Consider the following 26,590-nt stretch of genomic DNA (forward strand, 5'->3'; position numbering starts at 1 on the left):
CTAGGGGATAAAGAGACCTTGATGGATGTATTAGTCTATCGCCCTGTTCACCGCAACGCCACATCTAAGTAATGGGTGAGAATTTACATTTACGTAGTATTTATTGATGAACACATGACCAATTTTCCAGTTTCTTAGGAAATTATCTCATTTTGTGAGAAAAGAAATAGCCACTTTTTTTTTTTTTTTTTGGCTACTAGATACATGTAGGCATGAGGCATAGGAGCTGGAGTCTGACCTGCTTAGATCCAAATCCAAGCTTTTGGCCACTTACTGTTTGACTTTGGAGAGTTATTTAATTCTCTGTGATATCTGCCCCGTCATCTTTGTATCATATAAGAATCAGGTGAAATGCTATATTTCAATAAAGCACTATGCTCAGTGCCCATAGAAAACACTCAGGAAATGTACTTGTTTATGGTTATACTTAGTTAAGATACTGAGGAGTTCCTTGGTGGCTCGGGTGTTAAGGACCTGGCACTCTCACTGCAGTGGCTTGGGTCACTGCTGTGGTGCAGGTTCAACCCCCAGCCCAGAAACTTCTGCATGCCATGGGCATGACCAAAAAGAGAAAAAAATATATATTGAAAACCATTCGCATGACCACCTTACAAAAATATCTAGCTGTTTCTTATAAAGCTAAGTTTCATATACAGCTAACCACCTTAGCAATTCTACTCCTAGGTATTTATCCCAGAGAAATGAAGTCATATATCCACAAAAAGACTTGTATGAGAATATTTATAGAAGCTTTATTCATAATAGCCCCAAAACAGAGACAGCCCAAGGGTCCATCCACAGAAAAATGGATAAATACCCCACAGAATACTCATACAATGGGACACTAGTCAGCGATAAAAAGGAACAAACCACTAATACATACAACCTCATGGGTGACTCTCAAATACACTATGTTAAACAACATTAGCCAGGAGTTCCATAGCGGTGCAGTGGTTAACGAATCCGACCAAGAACCATGAGTCTGCGGGTTCGATCCCTGGCCTTGCTCAGCGGGTTAAGGATCCGGCGCTGCCGCTGCCGTGAGCTGTGGTGTGGGTTGCAGATGTAGCTCAGATCTTGCATTGCTGTGGCTCTGGCGTAGGCCGGTGGCTACAGCTCTGATTCGACCCCTAGCCTGGAAACCTCCATATGCCATGGAAGCGGCTCAAGAAAAGGCAAAAAGACAAAAAAATAAAATTAAATAAAATTAAAAAAACAACATTAGCCAGACGTGAAGTGGTACTCACTCTTTGATTCCACTTATATGAAGTTCTAAAACAGACAAAACTAATATTTGGTGGAAAAAATCGTAACACCGTAAGCTATCACTTATATACGGAATCTAAAATATGGCACAAATGATCCTATCCACAAAACAGAAGCAGATCATAGATACAGAGAGCAGACTTGTGTTTGCCAGGGCAGACGGAGAAGTGGACAAGGAGTCGGGGATTGGTAGATGCAAACTATTACATGGAGAACAGATGGGTAATGGGATCCTACTGCACAGCACAGGGTACTGTGTGCAGGCGCTTGGGTTAGAACATGATGGAAGATAGTATGAAAAAAAGAGTGTGTTTCATGTGTGTGTGGGTATGACTGGGTCAGCCTCACTGTACAGCGGAAACTGAAGGAACATTGTAAATCAATGATACTTTAATAAAAACATTTTTTAAAAAAAGAAAAAATTTGAAGTTCCCATTGTGGCTTGGCAGTAACGAACCTGACCAGTATCCACGAGGATGTCAGTTTGATCCCTGGCCCTGGTCAGTGGGTTAAAGATCTGGCGTGGCCGTGAGCTGTGGTGTAGGTCACAGACATGGCTTAGACCCCTCATTGCTGTGGCTATGGCATAGGCCGGCAGCTGTAGCTCCAATTCGACCCCTAGCCTAGGAATTTCCATATGCCACAGGCGTGGCCCTAAAAAGAAAAAAAGTGGAGCTCCCACTATGGCTCAGCAGTAATGGACCCGACTAGTATCCATGAGGACTTGGGTTTGACTCCTGACCCCAGTCAATGAGTTAAGGATCCAGCATTGCCAGGAGCTCTGGCATAGGTCTCGGACACAGCTTGGATCTGGCGGTGCTGTGGCTGTGGTGTAGGCCAGCAGATGCAGCTCCGATTTGGCCCCTAGCCTGAGAATTTCCATATACTCCAGGTGCAGCCCTAAAGAGCAAAAATAATTAATAATAATAATGTGTTGGAATTCCTTGGTGGCTCAGCAGGTTAAGGATCCAGTGTTGCCACTACTGTGGCATGGGTTTGATCCCTAACCCTGGAACTTCGACATGCTGCAGGTGGGGCAAAAAAAAAAAAAAAAGTTAATGGATGGGTGAATAAAGGAACAAAAAGAGGAATGGATAGATATGTGATAAATTATGAATATAGTAAAATGTTAACTGAAGAACCTAGGTGGGGGAGTTCCCATGGTGGCTCAGCAGTAATGAACCCAACTAGTATCCATGAGGATGCAGGTTCAATCCCTGGCCTCACTCAGTGGGTTAAGGATCCAACATTGCTGTGAGCTCTGGTGTAGTTCAAAGACACAGCTCAGATCCTTCATTGCTGTGGCTGTGGCACAGGCTGGCAGCTGCAGCTCTGGTTGGACCCCTAGCCTGGGAACTTCCATATGCCACAGGTATGACCCTAAAAAGTCAAAAAAAAAGGAAAAAAGGGAAGAAAAGAAGAACCTAGGAGGGGAATACAGGTGTTTACTGTAAAATTCTTCCAACTCTTCTGCATGTTTGAAAATCTTCATAATAACATGTTGGCAAAAATCTACTTCCTCATTTACCAAGTTTCCATAGCATGAAGTAAATGATGATACCAAACTTAGAAATAAAATTTTTGTTTGTTTGTTTTTTGTCTTTTGTGGGGCCACACTCTTGGCATATGGAGGTTCCCAAGCTAGAGGTCCAATCAGACCTATGCCACAGCCGCAGCAACGCAGAACCTGAGCCACATCTGTGACCTATACCACACAGCTTACGGCAACGCCAGATCCTTAACCCACTGAGCAAGGCCAGGGATCAAACCAGCATCCGCGTCCTCATGGATGTTAGTTGGGTTCACTAATGGCTGAGCCATGAAGGGAACTCCAGATGTCCTCATTTCACAAATGAGGGAACTGAAGTGTAATAAGGCTCATTCAAATACCTACTGAGGAGTTCCCGTCGTGGCGCAGTGGTTAACGAATCCGACTAGGAACCATGAGGTTGTGGGTTCGGTCCCTGCCCTTGCTCAGTGGGTTAACGATCCGGCGTTGCCGTAAGCTGTGGTGTAGGTTGCAGACGCGGCTCGGATCCCGCGTTGCTGTGGCTCTGGCGTAGGCCGGTGGCTACAGCTCCGATTGGACCCCTAGCCTGGGAACCTCCATATGCCGCGGGAGCGGCCCAAAGAAACAGCAAAAAGACCAAATAAATAAATAAATAAATAGAAATGAAAATTAAAAAAAAAAAAAAAACCTACTGAGCCCTACTGTGCATGGAGAAGTAAAGGGCAAAAAAGAGAATGAATGACCAGAGATGAGACTGAAAATCTAATCAGGGGTCAGCCCTTGAAGGCCCTTGATAAGGGTTAAGAAGTGTGGATTTTATCTTTTTTTTTTTTTTTCCATCTTTTGTCTATTTAGGGCCGCATCCACGGCATATGGAGGTTCCCAGGCTAGGGGTCGAATCACAGCTGTAGCTGCCAGCCTACACCACAGCCACAGCAACACCAGATCCTTAACCCATGGATTGAGGCCAGGGATCAAACCCGCATCCTCATGGATACTGTCAGGTTTGTTAACCACTAAGCAATGACAGGAATCCCCTGGATTTTATCTTGAGGGAAATGGAGAGATACCAAAAACTTTTCAGCAGAAAGTGACCTGATCGGATTTATATAAAAAGACCATTCAGGAGTTCCTGTTGTGGCTCAGTGGTAATGAACCCAACTAGTATCCAGGGAGACACGGGTTCAATCACTGGCCCATTTCAGTGGAATCTGAAGTAGGTCTCAGATGTGGCTCAGATCTGGCATTGATGTGGCTCCAATTGAAACCCTCGCCTGGGAACTTCCATATGCTACAAGTTTGGTCCTAAAAAAAAGAAAAAAGTAAAGGAGTTCCCTGGTGACTTAGTGGGTTAAGGATCCAGTGTTGTCACTACTGTGGATCCAGTACAGTTTGGATACCTGAGCTTGGAACTTCCGCATGCTGCAGGTGTGGCAAAAAAAAAAAAAAGAAAAAGATCACTCAACTAAAATTTGGATAAAGACAGTAGAGGAACAAGACTGAAAACAAGAAGCTGCTTCTCTGAAAAGTAATCCAGGAGTTCCTGTCATGGCTCAGTGGTTAACAAATCCGACTAGGAACCATGAGGTCGAGGGTTCGATCCCTGGCCTTGCTCAGTGGGTTAAGGATCCGGCGTTGCCGTGAGCCGTGGTGTAGGTCACAGACGCAGCTCGGATCCTGCATTGCTGTGGTTCTGGCATAGGCCGGTGGCTAAAGCTCCAATTTGACCCCTAGCCTGGGAACCTCCATATGCCGTGGGAGCAGCCCCAGAAAAGACAAAAAAAAAAGAAAAGTAATCCAGGCAGATGATTTGAATGGAGCTGACACAAGGACAGAGGGAATGGAGAGAAGTTAGGATCTGAGCGATAGGAAGGAGGTAGAATGGATGGAGACGGGTACATGCTTGGAAGTGGAAGTAAGGGAAAAGGACTGGAGGATCATTCTCAGACTTCTACCGCAGGCGACTTGCTGGACAGTGGCTGCCTTTCTCTGAATAAGAGACGATGAGGAATTGTTGAGTTTGATGTTCCTGCGGGACAGCCCAGCAAAAACATTCAGGACAAAATGGGATGAGTGGGTCTGACCTGCAAAGAAAGCTCTAGGCTAGAGATGCCCAGTGCAAACGTAACTCTCCAAGGTAATTGTGGAGCCACTGCAGAGTGAGAAAGGACCAGGTCCCAGGACAGAATCTACTGGCTGAACAACACCCAAGGAACAAGAGATCTCTGAAGCGATTGATTAAGTGTAAGGAAGCAAGAGAGACGAATAACAGGAGTGGGGTCCCAGAAGCTGAAGGGAGAAGGGTGTTTCCAAAAGAGCGGATATACAAAATACCAAATGTTGCTGAGAGTCAAGTAAAATAAGAACTGAAAGTTTTTCCTAGACAGACCCCCGCCCCAACTGGTGACCTTGGTGAAAGCAGTTTCACCAGAAAAGTCATCAAGGTAGAGGCCATTTTGCAGTCGATTGAGGGGTACATGGAAGTGAGGAAGAGGTTTGCTAAGGGCAGAGCTTAAGAGGGGAGCAGAACAGGTGGTGGCTGGAAGGGAACGTGGGTAGAAAGTTTTTTGGCTGTGGGCTTATTTGTTGGCTTTCAGAAGGGAGCGTTTTAGCATGTTAAAATGCTTCTGGAAATGAGCTAGTAAACAGGAAGAGGTGTACCTCCCTCGTTGTTAACAAGAGGTTAGGCACGTTCAGGTGGCTCAGGTTTATACCTGCTGTCCTGCTGCAATAGTGAATAGTACACCTTTCACACTTTCACACTGTTGCAGTCTGGAAGATCATTCCCAAGGTCAACCTAGATAAGGGGGAACCCCCGGATGGGCTCAGACTTGACTAAATTTGAAGGTGAAAGAGTTGGAGCCAAAAAATGACGTTTTCTTCTGTTTGTGTGAGTGTGTGTATTTATAAGAAAAAAAGTTTCCACTCCTAATGTTCCTACTTTGTGTACTAGGAAAGAAAAGTCACTGTCCTAGGATGAGACAAGGAAATGGAGAGCAGAAGTCGGAAAGAGAGAGGAAGTCTGACACCGCTGGTGACAAGAATGACAGGAGATATTGGCCAAAGTCAAGTAGCTTTGCCAGCATCACCTACCTAGTGGCATGGTCAGAATACAAAACCAGGCCTGCCCAGCATTCAAGTCAACCCCAGTTTGAACTCTTTCTACAATATCAGTCTCCTCTCCTCATTAGAATGTTTCAAGGGGGAGGGATGGATTGAGAAGTTGGGGATTGGTAGGTGCAAACAAATATATGTAGGATGAATAAACAACAAGGTCGTACTGTATAGCACAGGGAACTATATTCAACAGCCTATGATAAACCATAACAGATAAGAATATGAAAATGTGTATATATATATATATATATATGTAAAGTGGAATCATTTTGCTTTATCAATATATATATATTTTGCTGAATCATTTAGAAATTAACACAACATTGTGAATCAACTATACTTCAAAAATTAATTTTAAAATTTCTTTTTAATTTTTAAAAATAAAAATAATTTTTATGGAAAAAATGTATCAAGCATGTCTACAGTCAGCCCTCAATTGTATGTTCAGGCTACTCTCTGACAAGCAGTGCCTTCCTTCCCTCTCCCACCTCCATCATTCTGGAGAACTTTTGAAGCACAAGTAAATGAAATAAACATTAGGCATCCTCTTCTCAGCATTTCTCCTTAAAAGAAAAGATTCGGTTGGAAAATACTTAGAGATTTTTCTCAAATGAGGTTTGGGTTACACCAAAATCTCACCACTTTGTTCCTTCTGTGTTCTACTACTCATTTTTTTTTTAATAGTTTTGAGCAACTACCAAGTGTCAGGCACTATCCTGAGGAATTCAAGGGTTAAAACAGAAAGAGAGAGTTCCCTTCGTGGGTGCAGCGGAAACGAATCCAACTAGGAACTATGAGGTTGAGGGTTCGATCCCTGGCCTCGTTCAGTGGGTTAAGGATCTGGCGTTGCCATGAGCTGTGGTGTTGGTTGCACACGCGGATCCTGAGTTGCTGTGGCTGTGGTGTAGGCCAGCAGCTACAGCTCCAATTCAGTCCCTAGCCTGGGAACCTCCATATGCTATGGGTACAGCCCTTAAAAAAAAAGATAAGATCTTAGCCCTCAAGGCTTGATCAGGCTAACAATAACTAAAAAAAGTAGTCACAGCACAGGGTGATATGCAATATAAAAGTTCATACCAGGGAGTTCCCACTGTGGCTCAGCAGGTTAAGAACCCAACACAGTGTGAGGATGTAGGTTCAATCCCCGGCTTTGCTCAGTAGGTTAAGTATCTGGCATTGCAGAGAGCTGTGGTGTAGATCACAGACACAGCTCAGATCCTGAGTTGCTGTGGCTGTGGTTGGAGCTCCTATTCGACCCCTAGCCAGGGAACTTCCACATGCTGCAGGTACGGGCTGTAAAAAGAAAACAAAAACAAAAGTAAATAAATAAAAAATAAAAGTGCATATCAGGTATCAGTGATAACAGAAGAATAAGGACGAATTCTGCCTGGGAGAACTAGAGAAGTAGAGAACTTTCTCTGAAAGGGTTAAACATCCTAAAAAGCAAAACCAAGGGTTTTCACTGTGGTCCAATAAGTTAAGGATCCAGCATTGTCTCAGAAGTTCACAGCTGCAGCTCAGATTCAATCCTTGGCCTGGAAACTTCCATGTGCTGCAGGTATGGTCAAAAGAGGTGGGGAGTGGGGAGGAAGACCAGAGACCAGTTGACAAAAGAGGAGGACACTCCAGGCCATGCCTGGAGTTAGGGATGGAACAGTTTGTACAGGAACTCAAAGTAGGCAGTTCCCGCTATGGTGCAGTGGGTTAAGAATCCAACTGTAGTGGCTTGAGTCACTGTCACTGCGGAGATGTGGGTTCAAGCCCTGGCCTGAGAACGTCCATATTCCACCAGGGCAGCTATTTAAAAAAAAAAAAAGAACTCCAAGTAGGATGCTGGAGCTTGGACACAGTAATAACTGCCATTTGTTACAAAACTCACTTTGAATATCTTCACATCTCACAACCTTAGAAAGTAATTCCCGCCCCATTTTTCAAATGAATAAAATGAGGCTGGAGGATTTAGTAACGTGCCCAAGATCACATGGCTAAGAAATGGTATCGCTGCCTTTAATTCTAGACTCTATGATCCGTCCTCTATGAAACGAACCTAGGCTATAAGATGGAGAACAGCAGGAAAGGAGCTACTGAAGGTGAGACTCCTTTGTCTCCATTGTATTACAAGTGTGTCCAGTTAAATTCTAATAATGGGAGGGAAAAGTCTAACAAGTGATGAAATATTCATTTTTTTTTTTTTTTTTTTAGGGCCACACTTGAGGCATATGGAGGTTCCCAGGCTAAGGAATCAGAGCTGCAGCTGCCAGCCTATGCCACAGCCACAGCCGTGCCAGATCCTTAACCCACTGAGTGAGGCCAGGGATCAAACCCGCATCCTCGTGGATACTAGTCAGGTTCATAACCCACTGAGCCACAATGGAAACTCCATGAAAGTTTTATTTTATTTATTTATTATTATTTCTTTTTGTTATTGTCTTTTTGCCTTTTTCTAGGGCCGATTCCCACGGCATATGGAGGTTCCCAGGATAGGGGTCCAATCGGAGCTATAGGGCCAGCCTACACCAGAGCCACAGCAACGTGGGATCCAAGCCACATCTGCGACCTACACCACAGCTCACGGCAACGCCAAATCCTTAACCCACTGAGCAAGGGCAGGGATCGAACCCACAACCTCATGGTTCCTAGTCGGGTTCATTAACCACTGAGCCACAATGGGAACTCCTCCCTGCAAGTTTTAAATAAGAGTAAAAGAGGAAGGCAATGGGGACTTGACATAAGGATTTACTTTCTTCTAAAGGTAATAGACATTATCAAGGGCTTTAGCATTCATTTAAGGATTCAAGCATAGATAATAAAAGTAGGTGCATTAAGCACTCTGAGAATTGTAATGGTAAGAGGGATGGAGAATAAGCTGTTACTTAATTAAAAGATGAAATTGCCACTGTGTCTGGCAGGATAGAGAGAAGCTCTACCTTTTCCAACACCTTCAAATATTTTTCTCCATAAACATCACTGAAATAATGCAGTTACCTTTGGAAACAGACCTAAGCTTCTTGGAGGAAGCTGACCTAGCAATTAGCCTGCTCACAGAATAACAGCAGGTAGAAGCTTACTAAAGAAGCTTGCAGCAAGACCTGACTTGAAATCTGAATCAGCAGTTCTGTTCTCCCCAGGCCTCAACATCAGCAACTTTCCCTCCAGTGTCCTTGATATAGTGTAACTCCACCTCCAGCTCTTTCCTTCTTTGTAGGAAGAAAGAAGGGTTGCCGACCGGTTTTGTGATGATGTCATAAGTGGAAGAGGTATAGAATCGGTCACTCAAGCAATAGGAAGGAGTGATGTGTTCCAACAGGTAAAGGATGAAAAGAGAGCACAGGGTCAAGGGTCAAACACCAAGAACTGCAAGAAATCTCGGAGACCTCTTCTGCTAACATGCCCTAAATTGGCAAGCAAAGACCACTCCTTGAAGAGTGAGGAGATGGTGAGTGAAAGAAGATTCTGTACCCTTGGGGAAAAGGTAGGTTAAACTAAACGGAACCATTTTTTTTTTAAACTACAGTACTTCTCAGGGCTTTTAATAGGCTAGCATGGAGCCACTCTTTACACATCATCCATTAATCTTTCTAGAACTCTCTGTTCCCTGAAAAAAATTGGGGACGATGCTTCTCAAAGTGTGGGCTGCCGGCCCCGAAAACTGTCCCTGTTCCTCAACGAGAGAAAGAACGAACAAAGAAAAACCAAACCCCGAGACTAAGTATTTAAAGCTAGTATAAGTAATCTGATGTCACCACAACATCGAAGGCCATGATTGGAAGACTCATGGTACAGGGGTCAGAACAGTGTGGGTGTTGCCGATTGCGCGGCAGGAGGCACACGGTACCAGCCTGGTACTAGTCACTTGCAGCAAAATCACACATTGATAGCACAATGGAGTTTGCCGAGCACTGGTTTAGGAAACACGCTGATGAGCCCAATCTCTATTATATGCAGGGTGTGTTGACACTCAGAGAGAGATAAAGGGATTTGTTCAAGATCAGCAAGGTCAGAAGCAAAGGGCTGATCCTAAGGGTTGCCCAGAGGGGGAGCGAGATGGAAGAAAAGCTCATTAAGGAACCGGAAACATTAAACACAGGAGAAAAATGTCCCTGGAAACAATTTCATGATGATTCTGATTTTAAACAACATCCATCTAGCAGGTCTCCGTGCAGGCCCTCCCAGGATCCCTGCGAAGATGTAAAATGAAAATTTAGTCAAATAGACAAAGCCAATGTCAATATCCTCTAAGAACCTCCATGATGAAGTGGAGTAAGAAAAGTCTATCTTGAAATAGTTCATATTTGAAAAGAGTGAGAAAACAGTTTGTAGCTCCTCCCTCTGTCTGGCACTGACCCAGACCCAGGAGTAGACGGGTAGCAAATGGGCAAGTCTGGCCAAGTTTGAGGTAAGAGGAAGTGAGTGGGGACTGTGGCCAAGGAGAGAGATGGCACCCCCCTGCACAGGTGCCTCTGCTCCTCAGCTTCAGCCAGTTGTGCCATGAGAAAGGCAGGCCTAGTGTTGTCACAAACTTCTTTTTCTTTTTTCTTTTTTTTTAGGGCTTTATTTAAGTATAGTTGATTTACAATGTTATGTTAATTTCTGCTGTACAACAAAGTGATTCAGATATACATAGACATATTCATTCTTTTTCAGATTATCACAAATTTTTAAAAAATTCTTAATATATTATTTTTGCCTTTAATTAAACTTTTTATTTTGAGACATGTAGATTCGCATGTAGCCATAAGGACTAATAGAGAGATGTACCCTTCACTCAGTTCCCCCAGTGGTAACATCTTATGAAACTCGAGTGCGATATCACAACAGGATATTGACACAAACTCAGTCAAAATGCAGAACATTTCTATCACCACAAGGCTCCTGTCACACCTTTCTGGTTTTGTTTTTTTGTTGGTTTTTTTGGGGGGAGGGGCGCCTGCAGCATGCAGTACCTTGATATGGGATCTCAATTCCCAGACCAGGGATTGAACCCAGGCCACAGCAGTGAAAGCACCAGGTCCTAACTACTAGACCACCAGGGAACTGTGTCACATCTTTTTTTTTTTTTTTTTTGTCTTTTAGGGCTGCACCTGAAGCATATGAAAGTTCCCAGGCTAGGGGTCGAATCAGAGCTGTAGCTGCTGGCCTACACCACAGCCAGGGCAACACTAGATCCAAGCTACATCTGTGACCTACACTGCAGCTCACAGCAATGCTGGATCCTTAACCCACTGAGCAAGGCCAGGGATCAAACCCAAGTCCTCATGAATACTAGTTGGGTTCATTAACCATTGAGCCAAGACAGGAATTCCTGTCACATCTTTTTTAAAAAAGAAATGGAAGGAGTTCCCGTCGTGGCGCAGTGGTTAACGAATCTGACTAGGAACCATGAGGTTGCGGGTTTGGTCCCTGCCCTTGCTCAGTGGGTTAATGATCCAGGGTTACCGTGAGCTGTGGTGTAGGTCGCAGATGCGGCTCGGATCCCGAGCTGCTGTGGCTCTGGCGGAGGCCGGCGGCTACAGCTCCAATTCGACCTCTAGCCTGGGAACCTCCATATGCCGTGGGAGCGGCCCAAGAAATAGCAAAAAGACAAAAAAAAAAAAAAAAAAAAGAAAGAAATGGAAAATCTGGATATTTGGTTGAAGTAACCCATTCTGTAAAGAATGACAATGAATTTGCATGTTTTTAAAAGTCTAAGTATTCATTCTATGGTTTAATTTATATTGAGTTTAACAACTGGCAAAACTTATCTAAGCCGGTAAAAGGTAGGATAGTGGTTATCCTTAGGGTAAGGGCTGAATGGAAAGAGGGTATGAGGGTGGCTTTAGGAGCCCTTGAACTCTATTTCTCAATCTTGGTGCTTGTTACATAGCTATGTTCACTGTGTGAAAATTTATCCAGCTGTACACATCTGTACAGTTTTCTATGGGTATATGAATAAAAACTTGACTTAAAAAAGACGGAGTCTCTACAACTTACACCCTACTTTTTTTTGTGTGTGTGTGTGTGTGTGTGTGTGTGTTTTTAGGGCCACTCCTGTGGCATATGGAGGTTCCCAGGCTAGGGATCAAATTGAAGCTGTAGCTGCCAGCCTACACCACAGCCACAGCAACTCGGGATCCAAGCCTTGTCTGCAATCTACACCACAGCTCACGGCAATGCCAGATCCTTAACCCACCGAGCGAGACCAGGGATCGAACCCAAAACCTCACGGTTCCTAGTCGGATTGGTTAACCACTGAGCCACGACGGGAACTCCTACACCCTACATTTTAATGAAAGTATAGTGGAACAAAGAGAAGTTTGAGCGCCAATCAGATGTGACAGTCTTGTCTTTTTTTTTTTTTTTTTTTTTGTCTTTTGTCTTTTTAGGGCCACACCTGCAGCATATGGAGGTTCCCAGGCTAGGGGTCTAATCAGAGCTGTAGCTTCCAGCTTGTGCCAGAGCCACAGCAATGCCAAATCCGAGCTGCATCTGTGACCTATGCCACAGCTCATGGCAACACTGGATCCTTAACCCACTGAGTGAGGCCAGGGATCGAACCTGCAACCTCATGGTTCCTAGTCGGATTCATTTCCGCTACACCAACGATGGGAACTCCTAGATGTGACAATTTTATCAAATATTTGTAACAGCTCAATGAAACAGAGATGGTTACTAAAAACTCTTATCAAAGTAATATAACTCTTATCAAAGTAATATAAGGATCATTTATGACAAACCCACAGCCAATATAATTCTCAATAGTGAAAAGCTGGAAGCCTTCCTGCTAAATTCACTAACAAGATAAGGATGCCCACTCTCACTTCTTCTATCCAACATAGTATCAGAAGTCCTAGACACAGCAATCAGACAAGAAAAAGAAATTAAAAGTATCTAAATTGGAAGAGAGAAGTAAATATCACTACATGATATTCTGCATAGAAAATGTGAGAGTCTCTACACAAAAACTGTTAGAATAAATGAATTCAGCAAGGTAGCAGGATACAAGATTAACAAACAGAAGTCTTTTGCATTTCTACACAGTAATAAAGAAATAGAAAGAAAGTAAAAGAAAATCTCATTTAAAATCACATCCAGGGAGTTCCCATTGCGGCATAGCTGTAACAAATCCAACGAGTATCCATGAGGATTTAGGTACAATCCCTGGCCTCCCTCAGTGGGTCGAGGATCCAGCATTGCCATGAGCTGTGGTGTAAGTTACAGACGAGGCTCAGATCCTGAGTTGCTGTGGCCATGGCACAGGCCTGCAGCTGCAGCTCCAATTTGACCCCTAGCCTGGGAACTTCCAAATGCTGTGAGTGTGGCCATAAAAAACACAAAAAGAAAAAAAAGGAATGAAATAATGACATCTGCAGCAACAGAGATGGACCTAGAGACTAGCATACTAAGTAAAATAAGACCTAGAAACTATCACACTAAGTAAAATGAGTCAGACAAAGAAAGACAAATATTATGACATTACTCATTTGTGGATTCTAAAAAACAATACAAATGAATGTATATACAAAACAAAACAGACTCACAGACATAGAGAATAAACTTATGGTTACCAAAGGGAAGAGGGAAGGGGGAAGGACAAATTAGGGGTGTGGAACTAACAAATACGAACTACTATACACAAAATAGATAAGCAATGAAGATTTACTGTACAGAATAGAGAATTATACCCAATATCTTAATAAGTTCATAAGAAACATAATGGAATATAATCCCCAAAAACAAAAAAAAGAATCACTGTGCTGTATACCTGAAACTAAAACAATATTGTAAATCAAATACACTTTAAAAAGGGAGTTCCCTGGAGGCCTAGTGGTTAAGGATTTGGTGTCACTGTTGTGGCTTGAGCTCAATCCCTGGCTCAGGAATTTTGCATGCCATGGTGTTGCCTAAAAAGGGAAAAAATATATATGTATATATATATGTATATATATTTTTTAAGTTTATCAGCTTCTTAGAAAAAATACCCTATCTTATGAATCAAATACAGTATTTAGCACAGTGTAGGTGTTCAGTAAACATGGGTGTGGGTGACCATTCAATTTATTGTCCGAACTGGAACAGTGTTGAGAGTGAAAGTGGCATTATTGATATTTACACTGGAAAAACAAGCATACACTAGGGCTTTCCCAGGGACATCAGAATGTAGAGTCACCCTATTTGACACTCTCAGGACCCCTCCAGTCTTCTTTTTTTTCTTTGCTTTTTAGGGCCACACTGGAGGCATACGGAGGTTCCCAGGCTAAGGGTCAAATCAGAGCTGCAGCTGCTGGCCTACGCCACAGCCACAGCAAGGCCAGATCTGAGCTACGTCTTCGAACTACACCAGAGCTCACAGCAACGCCAGATCCCCAGCCCACTGATAGAGGCCAGGGAAGCATATGGAGGTTCCCAAGCTAGGGGTCGAATCAGAGCTGTAGCTGCCGGTCTACACCAGAGCCACAGCAATGCAGGAACCGAGCCTCGTCTGCAACCTACACCACAGCTCACGGCAACGCCGGATCGTTAACCCACTGAGCAAGGGCAGGGATCGAACCAGCAACCTCATGGTTCCTAGTCGGATTCGTTAACCACTGCGCCAAGACGGGAACTCCTGCTGTTCTGATTTAAAGTGGTTCATCCTCAAAACTCAGTCCTACTCAGAATATCTCAGCTGCTGCAAGGGCTGAGGACCACTTTTTCTCATGATAGAGCCACTGAACACTGAGAACCGAAGGTGCTGAGTTAGCTAAGGCACAGCAGCCTCTCCGCCCTCCCTTCCACTCCCCTTCCAGGCTTGATGCCTGCAAGGGAACAGCGAGCAGGTTGGACTTGTCGGCTCAGAAGCATTGCTGGGTGGAAAAGGCAGCCCGCTGCTTGTCCAGGCAAACAGGATGTGAGTCTTCTCTGATGATTCAGAGCTGAAGAGGGAAAGCCCTCCCGCCCAGCCCCCTGGGGGGGAGGTCCGTCCCCAGCTTTGCAAAGCGGAAGACAGGGAAAAACTCTCAGCGACCTTGTGGTTTTCTTCCAGTCTGTCCCAGTGTCTTCAGTCTTGCTGAGCTACACTACTTTTAACCAGAGGAAATGAGGCTTTCAAAGAAAGACAGGATACAAATGATCGTTGAGAGCTGCCTCCCTGAGTGCAAGCGCTTATTCTAACGACGCTGGCGTTATCTCAAACGTTTCTAAAATGACTCTTCTGGAACTGCCTTAACAGTCTGAACCACAATGTTTTTGAGATTCCTCATGATGGCAGATCTTCATGCTTTTGAGAGCTAGTTTGATTTTCAGACACAAAGTCACATGGATCAAATCTGAAAAATGTGAGAAAATGAGTCACCAGATGACATTGAGTATAAAATCAGGTCAGTGATGATCTTGTCAAGTGTGTATAGGCTCCCTGAGGTTCCTTTCGAAGACAAAAAGCTAGGTGTTCCCTTGTGATGCAGCGGGTTAATAATATCTGGCATTGTCACTGCAGCAGCTGGGGTTGTGCCTGCGGTGCAGGTTTGACCCTAGGCTGGGAACTCCCACATGCCTTGGGCGTGGCCAAAAAAACACAAAGACAGAAAACTAAAGAACTGTTTTGTGCACAGCTACGACAGGGTATAAAACTCCTCCTAGAGTTTACAGTCCTGAGCTGGATTACACACTAAGGGGCTCTCTCTCATCACAGAATAAGGCCTTTCATAATCTGGCCCCACCAACTATGCAGCCGTACTTCCTCATTTTCCAGGCTCCTTGAAGCTTGTTCTTAGCCAGGCCAAATGAATCACACGCGTGTTCTGACCTTCGCATATATTTCTGCTATTTTGTCTACTTTGTCCACTTGATGAATTCTTATTTGCCTTTCAAAATTAAGCTCGCGTTTTATGAAGGCTTCCCTGACCCCTGGAGCCAATGTTAATAGCTCCTTACACCTGGTAACACCTTTATTATAGCCCTTGTTGCTCTGTGCCATCATTACCTGTGTACATGTCTGTCTCCACTCTGAGTCCCTTGAGGGCAGAGTCCAGGTCTTTTCGTCTCTGTATCCTCAGCACCTATAACTGTTGGTGACATTGCAGAGGGTCAATGTGCTTTTGCTAAGTGAGGGACTGCAGGTCTACCGGATAGGCTCCTGTGTGTCCCACACCTCAGGGAAGCTATGCGGTGTGGAGCGCCCTCTGGTGGAACCCAAAGAAGCACTGATGGTGGAGACCTAAAACTGAGCCCCAGCTTTAACTTGGCGTCTTTTGTATCGAAGTGAAGATCATCTCCATGACTGAAAAATCTACACTTCCGCCTTCCACTATTTTCAGCCTCGGAGCCATCATGAAAGGATGGGAGCAAATATAATCTATAATATATGTAATAGATTCTATCTGAATATGTGTAATATATTAAATAATAATTGTCAGAATGTGTCTCCTACTTTTACTCACTATAGGTCTTAATTATTGAATGAATGAATCAACCCAGGGGCCTGAAATTTAGAATTTGGAATGTACTCATTCATTCATTTTAATAAATAATGATTTGATTTAATACAAAAACTGAGGCTAAAAACTTAAAGAGCATTTGATATATGCCCCACCTTGTGTTAAAGACATACTAGAGGATTTCATATCTGGCTTCAAGGACTTCATAGACAATTGATACTAGAAACTTGCATCTGCAAAGCTCTCTGAAAATCATTTGAGGAGCTCCTGTCGTGGCTCAGTGGTTAATGAACCAGACTAGTATCCATGAAGACGCAGGTTCAGTCCCTGGCCTCGCTCAGTGGGTTAAGGATCTGGTGTTGTCATGAGCTGTGGTGTAGGTCACAGACACAGTTTAGATCCTGTGTTGCTGTGGCTGCAGTGTAGGCCGGCTGCTACAGCTCTGATTTGACTCCTAACCTGGGAACCTCCATATGCTGCGAGTGCAGCCCTAAAAAGACAAAAAAAAAAAAAAAAAAAAAAAAGCAAAAATAAATAAACAAAAGTAAAGGCTTTAAAAAAAAAGAAAGAAAAGAAAATCATTTGAACATATTGTATTATTCAATTCTATTCTTTTTCACAGATGGAGAAAATGATACAAAGTGCTTTGCCCAACCATCCTGCTCTGCTCTCTCCCACTACAAAGTAAATGGTAGAGGAGTTTGCATTGTGACTCAGCTGGTTAAGAACCTGACTAGTATCCACGGAGTTCCCATCGTGGCGCAGAGGTTAACGAATCCGACTAGGAACCATGAGGTTGCAGGTTCGATTCCCTGGCCTTGCTCAGTGGGTTAAGGATCCAGCATTGCCGTGAGCTGTGGTGTAGGTCGCAGAGGCGGCTCGATCCCACGTTGCTGTAGCTGTGGCGTAGGCCAGCGGCTGCAGCTCCGATTGGACCCCTAGCCTGGGAACCTCCATAGGCCGCAGGTGTTGCTCTGGAAAAAAGGCAAAAAGACAAAACAAACAAAACCTGACTAGTATCCATGAGGATGCAGGTTCAATCCCTGGCCTTGCTCTGTGGGTTAAAGGATGTGGTGTTGCCATGAGCTGTGGTGTAGTCACAGATGCAGCTCGGACCTGCTGTGGCTGTGGCTGCGGCTGCGGCATAGGCCAGCAGCTGTAGCTCTGATCAACCCCTAGCCTGGGAATTCCCATATGCCACAGATGAGGCCCCAAAAAAGATAATTAAAAAATAAATAAAATAACGACTACAGCCCTTTCAGGGGATTCTGTGTTTAAATCCAAAGTTCTTCCCTTGGGTTCTCACAAAGCCCCACCTTCAGGGTTTCTGTTTCAGATCTGGGGCTAGTCCTAAAATTGTGCATTTCTAACAAGTGATGCCGTTAGATGCTGACCACACCTGAGCATCATGCTATAGATTTGACTGAGGTCAATCAGATTCAAGGTTGAATTTTTGTAAACAAGCAAACTCAGGTGGTATCATGTTCTTCCTTCAAGAGGTACATAATAAGTGGTTGTCTTTTTTTGGCCACTGAGACTTTAGCAATCCTGAAGTCTCAGTGGCCAGAACCATTCATTCATTAGGTGTTGTAAAATGATGATGTTCTAATTTTATCATTCCTGCTTCATTTATTAGCAAGGCTACTTCTAGGAAGAGAAACTTCCCCATCTACTAAATATTTACCCAGGGGGAGAGTTCATACAGGAAAGACTAGTTTTGAACATAAGCTGGTTCACTAGCATCATCTAATGGTTATCATTTAGAGACTGTGTGTGTGTGTGTGTGTGTGTGTGTGTGTGTGTGTGTGTGTGTCTTTTTGCTTTTTCTAGGGCCACTCTCGTGGCATATGGAGGTTCCCAGGCTAGGGGTCAAATCGGAGCTGTAGCCGCTGGCCTGCGCCGCAGCCACAGCAACGTGGGATCCAAGCCGAGTCTGCAACCTACACCACAGCTCACGGCAACGCCAGATCCTTGACCCACTGAGCAAGGCCAGGGATCGAACCTGCAACTTCATGGTTCCTAGTCAGATTCATTAACCACTGCATCACGATGGGAACTCCTGTGTTTTCTTTTAGTGTCATTATAAACTCATGACAATAAATACATTTGGTAACTTTCAAACATTACAGAATTTTTTTTTGGCTTTTACAAGCTGCACCCACAGCATATGGAGGTTCCCAAGGCCAGGGGTTGAATCAGAGCTACAGCTGCCGGCCTACACCACAGCCATGGCAACACCAAATCCAAGCCACATCTGCGACCTACACCACAGCTCATGGCAATGCCAGATCCTTAACCCACCGAGCAAGGCCACGGATCAAACCCACAACCTCATGGTTCCTAGTCGGATTCGTTTCTGCTGTGCCACGAGGGAAACTCCCCAGAACTATACTTATTGATTCTCAAATTATCCCACCATTAGCTGGTGGGAGCCTCTTCGTGTTGGCTCGTAAATCCCTGTAAGGTGTGTTTGCTGTACTATTTAAGAACACTCAGGTCTGCTATGGAAAAATGAGAGAAGGAAACAAATAAGGGGGATAGAAGAAATTGAGTGCAGAAGTGAGACATGTTAGTCCTTAATGAATTAAGCAGGTATCTGGTGATGCAGGAATCGATGGTCAGGCTGAAGAGGTGAATAATAAATATTCACAAGGCACATGAAACACCAGTATTTCTGAGGCACTCCATATTCACAGGATCTTAAGTCAGCATTCTTTTGTGCCACCTATTCTGGCACTCTCTGTACTCTGCCTGAGATACGCAGGTCAAACCCATAGCTGTCTATCATGGTAATTGTCAAACTACAGCTGTACCCTGTAATTCTTGCCCTTGTACTCCCACAACAGACTATAGGACAGGAGAGTTACTTTTTTTTTTTTTTTTTTTTTTTGCCTAGCTGCTGGCATGCAGAAGTTCCTGAGACCAGGGATCAAACCCTCAACACAGCAGCAACCTGAACCACAGCCATGACAACACCAGATCCTCAACCCACTGAGCCACCAGGGAAACCCAGCAAAAAGTTCTCCTGGACCCTTTTAGGGTCCCTATCGGGGTCTGAAAATTAAGACTGACAAAGACAGATTAACAGGAGAAAAACCTACACATTTATTTAATATACCTTTTGCATGGCATGGGAGACTCTTAAGGAAAGGACTCAAAAAAGCCGTTATTTTATGGTAGGTTTGATGAGTGTGGAGGTTGGGGAGGAACAATAGCTTAGCACTAGCTCAAGGTAATTGTTCTAACCTGGGGGAAATTTAGCAAGGACAGGCTCTTCTCAAAGATTCCCTGTCTTTGGAGAAAAGAATGCTCCTTTCCCCCAGGCAGAGGGAGGGCATCTGTCACATGAGAATGTATAACCTGTTTCAGGAGAGAAGGGCAAGAGGGGACGATCAGAGGGAGCTTCCTGCTTCTGCAGTTTTCAAATTCCTTCCACTGAAAATATTCAATACCCCAAGATGCCATCTTTTGGGGTAGCCTGTCCTGAGCTCCATCAAGAGCAAGACTGTTTGGGATCCAGCCACCATCCATCTGCTGAGCTCCCTGCTCGTCCACAACCCTGGTCCTTGCAGGAGAGAGAAAGGCAAGACTGATGAACATCACGCACATAGGATTCACATGGGGCGGAGATTAACCTTCCACATCTCTTGGCCATTGCTTCTCACCAAATGTTTTTAATTGATTTAAGAAACCAAATGAATCAAGGGTATTCATTTTGTCTGTGAGTCATTCTGCTCTGTGATCTCTGGGCTTGTTATTATGTAGTATATCAGGAGGCCATCAAGGTCATTTCTCACCTGACAATCATTTTGACATACATGACAAGATATTCCAGCCTTATCTTGTATACTTCTTGCCCCAGGCCTGAAATCATCTACAGTTCTTCAAGTATTCTTGATTGCTTTTAGTGGAAAACAATATTTGAGGTCTACAATCTGGGCATTGGGGGTGCTCCCTTGCTACTAGATTGGTAAATTTTTTTAAAATTATGTACTGTTGAATGTTACAAAGGCTTCTTGGTCCTTCCGTTAAACTGAATAATTTAAAATTAAATATACAAGCTCAGATCTGAATCTACTCTTCTTACAATCAGTTCTCAGTCCAAATTTACAGTGGGAAAGGACATGGAGATACTAGATTTGGGGTTAAGCATGGCAAATGATTTATCCTGCCAGAAAAAGCTAAACTCTTTCAGAATATCGACTAAAATACTCCTTAACTCATTTGTTGAGGCCAGGATAACCCCAATACAAAAGTCAAATAAAGACACTATAATAAAGAAATTTCAAGCCTATTTCACTAATAAAAATAGAGGAAAAATCCTAAACAAAATATTAGCAAATTGATAATTAAGTTTCTTTCTTTCTTTTTTTTTTTTTTTCTATTTTAGGTCCACACCTGCGGCATATGGAAGTGCCCAGGCCAGGGGTAAAATCGGCACTACAGCTGCTGGCCTATATCACAGCCACCGCAGTGCCAGCTCCCTGACCTGCATCCTCTTAGATACTAGTCAGATTCATTTCTAATGTGCCGCAATAGGAACTCCCCAACCAAAAAAACGGAAGGAAGGAACAAAGGAAGGAACGAAGGATGGAAAGAAGGACGGACTACCAAATAGGATTTATCCAGCTGTATGACCAGACCATTCAAGACAGTGTTCTCTTGCTCTCTGTACACCCCTGCCTGACCAGGCCCTGCTTCACTCACGCGACTATCCAATCCTCTTAATTATAGGGCTTAATTAGTCCCTGCGCCCACCTAACATCAACTCCCCCTACAAATAAATGGTAGCTTCCTTCTCCCCCCAAAACTGCTGCCATGTCCTTCCCGCCCTCTGCCGCACAAACAGTGCCACACGCTGTGTCTCCAGGACCCTTTGTGTAAGATTCCCCTGTCCAATAAACCCCTCATGTCTCTGTCACTGTCTCTGGGTTCTTTCTTCTGTCTCAAGGCTGGGCAACTCTAAGGCTTGCAGGCCTGCAGGGTGCAGCCCAACACCAATTATACAACTACAGTTTCATGTTAGAAAAATCTACAAATGTAATTTATTACATAAACAGATTAAGAGAAAAAACATGAATAGCTCAATAGAAGCAGAAAAAAAACATTGAATAAAACCTCATGCCCATTCCAGATAAAAATTCTTTGTAAATTGGAACAAGAAAGAAATTCCTTATCCTGATAAATAGTAACTATTAAAATCCTTCAACAAATGTTATCCTAAAATGGGGGACTAGCAGATTCATTTCTAAATTAAAAATTAAGAAGAATGCCCAATGTCCCCACTCCTCTTTTTTTTTTTTTTTTTTTTTTGTCACTCCGGAGGCACGTAGATGTTCCCAGCCAGGGACTGAACACTGGCCACTCAACCCCCTGCAGTGACAACACCAGAACCTTAACCAACTGCAACACAGGTGAACTCCCCAAAATCCCCACTTCTATCCTGTTATATCAGACAGAGACTAGTAAGAACCTGCCTAGTATCCATAAGGATGCAGGTTCAATCCCTGGCCTTGCTCCGTGGTTTAAGGATCCAGCATTGCTACGCAAGCTGCGGTGTAGGTCGCAGATGCAGCTTGGATCCAGAATTGCTGTGGCTGTGGCCTAGGCTGGCAGCTGCAGCTCTGATTCGACCCTTAGCCTGGGAACTTCCATATGCTGCAGGTGCAGCCTTAAAAAAAAAGAAAAAGAAAAAAAATGAAAAAGAGGAACTAAAACTGTGTTTTCAGATGATACAATTTTTCAAATTATCAAAACAAAAGAATATAAACAAATGATTGGGAATAACAGGAGAACTTGGCAATGAAACAAAAGATTATATTCATAACATTAATGGACATCTCTTTACCCCAACAATTAACTAAAAACAAACTTTAAGACTTTAAATAGAGTATAATTTATAAAAATATTGTTACCTTGTTTATACTTGAAACTAATATATTATTGCAAATCAACTATATTTAAAAAAAGATACCACCTACCATAGTATCAGAGTATATTCAACAAAAATACAACAAAAACATGACTTAAAGGAAATTATAAAACATTTTTAAGAGACATAGAGTTCCCATTGTGGCTCAGTGGGTTAAGAACCTGACTAGTATCCATGAGGATTGGGGGTTCAATCCCTGGCCTCAATCAGTGAATTAAGGCATTAGGCTGCAGATGGCAGCTTGGATACCGAGTTGCTGTGGCTGAGGTACAGGCCGGCAGCTACAGCTTAGATTCACCCCCTAGCCCAGGAATTTGCATATGCCACAGGTGCAGTCCTAAAAAGACCTAAATAAATAAAAACACTTAAATAGGAGTTCCTATCGTGGCTCAGTGGTTAACGAACCTAACTAGCAACCATAAGGACACGGGTTCGATCCCTGACCTTGCTTATCAGGTTAAGGATCTGGTGTTGACATGAGTGAGCTGTGGTGTAGGTCACAGAGACAGCTCGGATCCTATGTTGCTGTGGCTGTGGCATAGGCCGGCAGCTACAGCTCCAATTCGACCCCTAGCCTGGAAACCTCCATATGCCTCAGGTGCGGCCTTAAAGACAAAAAGGAAAAAAAAAATTCAATAAATGAAGAGCTATACCATGTCCATGTATTCAAAGACTTAATATCATAAAGTTATCAATTCTCCCCAAAGTGATCTACAAATTTATTTCATTTTCTATCAAAATCCCAGCAGTGTTTTTTCTGAAACTACTAAGACAATTCTAGAATTTACATGAAAAAGTAAAAGGTCAAAAATAGAACATTTCCAAAAAAGAAAGAACAGAGCAGAGAGTTTAACCAGATACCAGATTTATTGAAACCTATAGTAATTAAGGTGATATGGTCAGAGAAATGCAAATCAAAACCACAATATCACTTCACATCTGTTAGAAAAGCTATTATAAACCCCCATGCGCGCACACACACAAATAACAAGTGCTAGAGAGGCTGTAGAGAAAGGGGAACTCTTGTACACTGTTGGAGGTAATGTAAATTAGTGCAACCACTATGGAGACAGAACCACAACACAATCCATTAGAACTACCAAACGATTCCACTACTGGATATATACCTGAACAAAACAAAAATTAGAAAATATACGAGTACCTCAATGTTCATTGTGGCATTATTTTTTTTTTAAATATCTTTTTAGGGCCGCACCCATGGCATTTGGAGGTTCTCAGGCTAGGGGTCTAATCGGAGCTGTAGCCACTGGCCTATACCACAGCCACAGCAACACTGATTCCGAGCCAAGTCTGTGACCTACACCACAGTTCACGGCAATGCCGGATCCTTAACCCACTGAGCAAGGCCAGAGATCAAACCTGCGTCCTCATGGATACTAGTCAGATTTGTTTCCACTGAGCCATGACAGGAACTCCTGCAGCTATTTACAACAGCCAAACTAAAGAAGCAACCTAAGGAAGTTCCCTTGTGGTGCAGCAGGTTAAGGATCCAGCATTGCCACAGTTGTGGCAGAGGCAGCAACGATAGCACAGGTTCAATCCCTGGCCCAGGAAATTGCACATGCTGCATGTGTAGCCAAAAAGAAAATGTGGTAAATATATGTAATGGAATATTATTCAGCTATAAAAGAGAATGAAATTTTGCCATTTGCGACAACGTGGATGGACTTGGAGGGTATTATGCTTAGTGAAATAAGTCAAACAGAGAAAGACAAATATTATATGTTGCCACTTCTATGTGGAATCTAGTAGACTCACAGAAATAGAAAACAAAATAGCAGCTACCAGTGAGGAAGGGGAAAAGGGGAGAGGCCCGATGGGGTAAGGGATAAAGAGGTACAAAATACTATGTGTAAAATAAATCAGCCACAAGGATAAATTATACAACATAGGCAGTATAGTCAATATTTTATAACAACTATAAATGGAGAGTAACTTTTACAAACGTTGCACACCTGAAATTTACACACTACTGTAAATCAACCATACCACAATTTTAAAAGAGAAAAAATTAAGATAATATGGTATTGATGTAGGGATGGAAAAGTTAACAAATAAAACAATAATAGCTCATTAGACCTTTACACTTTGGTATATAATACAGGTGGCATGACAGAAAACTGGGGAAAAGAAAGACTATTAAAAATACGGAGTTTAGGGAGTTCCCATTGTGGTTCAGCAGAAACAAATCCAACCAGGAACCATGAGGTTGCGGGTTCGGTCCCTGGCCTTGCTCAGTGGGTTAAGGATCTAGCATTGCCTTGAGCCATGGTGTAGATCGCAGTCCCGGCTCAGACCTGAGGTTGCTGTGGCTGTGGTGTAGGCCAGCAGCTGTAGCTCTGATTCGACCCCTAGCCTGGGAACTTCCATATGCCATGGATGCGGCCCTAAAAAGAAAAAATAGAGCTTAGAATTAATTTAAAAAATGAAATGATCTCTTATTTACATCATATACAAAAATCAACTCCAGATGGCTTAGGAATGGAAAAGGCAGGAAAGAAATTATTAGCTCTCGTTATAAGCCTTAAGCCTGTTTGACAACTGTGCTCTTTTGCTGAAAATATAAATTAATTCTAAAAATATAAAATTTTTTTTTTTTTTTTTTTTTTTTTGCTTTTTTAGGGCTACACCCACAGCATATGGAGATTCTCAGGCTAGGGGTCAAATTGGAGCTGTAGCTGCCAGCCTACGCCACAGCCACAGCAATGCCAGGTCTGAGCTGTGTCTGTGATTACAACACACCATCTGGCAGTGCCAGATCCTTAACCCCACATCTTCATAGATCCTAATCATGTTCATTTCTTTTTTTTTTTTTTTTTATCTTTTTGTCTTTTTGTTGTTGTTGTTGTTGTTGCTATTTCTTGGGCCGCTCCCGCGGCATATGGAGGTTCCCAGGCTAGGGGTTGAATCAGAGCTGTAGCCACCGGCCTACGCCAGAGCCACAGCAACGCGGGATCCGAGCCGTGTCTGCAACCTACACCACAGCTCACGGCAATGCCGGATCGTTAGCCCACTGAGCAAGGGCAGGGACCGAACCCGCAACCTCATGGTTCCTAGTTGGATTCGTCAACCACTGCGCCACGATGGGAACTCCCTAATCATGTTCATTTCTGCTGCAGCATGGCTGGAAATCCTGAATAAAATTTTTAAGGGAGAAAAATTACCAACGTTAACAAAAATATGTTAAAACAGGTGTTCCCATTGTGGCTCAGTGGGTTAGAACCCAACTAGTATTCATGAGGATTCAAATTCAATCCCTGGCCTCACTCAGTGGGTTAAGGATCTGGTGTTGACCTCAGCTGTGGCATAGGTCACAGATGCAGCTCAGATCCCCAAGTTGCCATGGCTGTGGTGTAGGCCGGCAGCTGCAGCTAGTCTGGGAACTTCCATATGCCACACTGAGACCCAAAAAAAAAAAAATGACCACAGTAGAGAATTGATCAAATACATAATGGTGCCTCCATTCAATAGACTATCTTGTAGACAATACAAGAAATAAAAAGACTAAAAAGTTTATCATTTCATACGTGGAGAAATACCAGGTAATGACAGTCAAAATTATGTCTTGCGGAATACTTGAGGTGCAGTGGAGATAAAGGCCATTGAAGTTGAGGAAGTCAAGAACTTGTGAAGTCCAGGAGTGGGAAGGATGGCCTATATGGAGTTATTCAAACCTTGAGGGTAGAAAGAAAAAGTGCAAACCAGGTGCTGAATGTGAGGAGGCTGGAGGGGTAGGATGGCAGAAACTCAAAAGAGGGGAAGAAAGCCAGAAGATAAGAACTGGTAGGGGAATTGATCCTACTGAAACTGACAGCACTATCCAAGCGTTCACACCTGAGAAGGTTATGCCCACTGGGGGCTCAAGCTCTGAGCCAAAACCCAGATTGGGTCTTGAACCCATGTGCCAGGACTCAAACCCATCTAAAGCCAGATTAGGACTTAAACCCACAGTTTTATTATTTATTTTATTTTATTTTTTGTCCTTTTGCCTTTTCTAGGGCTGCTCCCGTGGCATATGAAGGTTCCCAGGCTAGGGGTCTAATTGGAACTGCAGCCGCCGGCCTATGCCATAGCCACAGCACTGCGGGATCCGAGCCATGTCTGCAACCTACACCACAGCTCATGGCAAGGCCAGATCCTTAAACCACTGAGCAAGGCCAGGGATCAAATCCGCAACCTCATGTTTCCTACACAGATTCGTTACCCACTGAGCCACGTCAGGAAGGCCAAACCCACGGTTTTAAACTAGAATTACTCACCCTGTGTCTGGACTCACTGAGGTTCAGGTTCTTTATGCCTCCACGCAGAAGGAATTCAGCAAGAGACAAGGTGATAGGCAAGAAACAGATTTAT

At 43.5% G+C, this 26,590-nt stretch overlaps 1 protein-coding gene across 1 annotated transcript in view; it reads left to right on the top strand.

The window, feature by feature from the left end:
- Positions 1-26,590, top strand: part of IL10RA (interleukin 10 receptor subunit alpha) — a 926,736-nt gene that overhangs the window by 274,434 nt on the left and 625,712 nt on the right. The gene's annotated exons all lie outside the window — the stretch shown is intronic.

The sequence above is a fragment of the Sus scrofa genome, chromosome 9, assembly GCF_054392235.1.
Source record: "Sus scrofa isolate SSC_HxYL_T2T_F1_AM1 chromosome 9, Sscrofa_HxYL_maternal_Yorkshire_Landrace_v2.0, whole genome shotgun sequence".
In the NCBI taxonomy this organism is placed as follows: Eukaryota; Metazoa; Chordata; class Mammalia; order Artiodactyla; family Suidae; genus Sus; species Sus scrofa.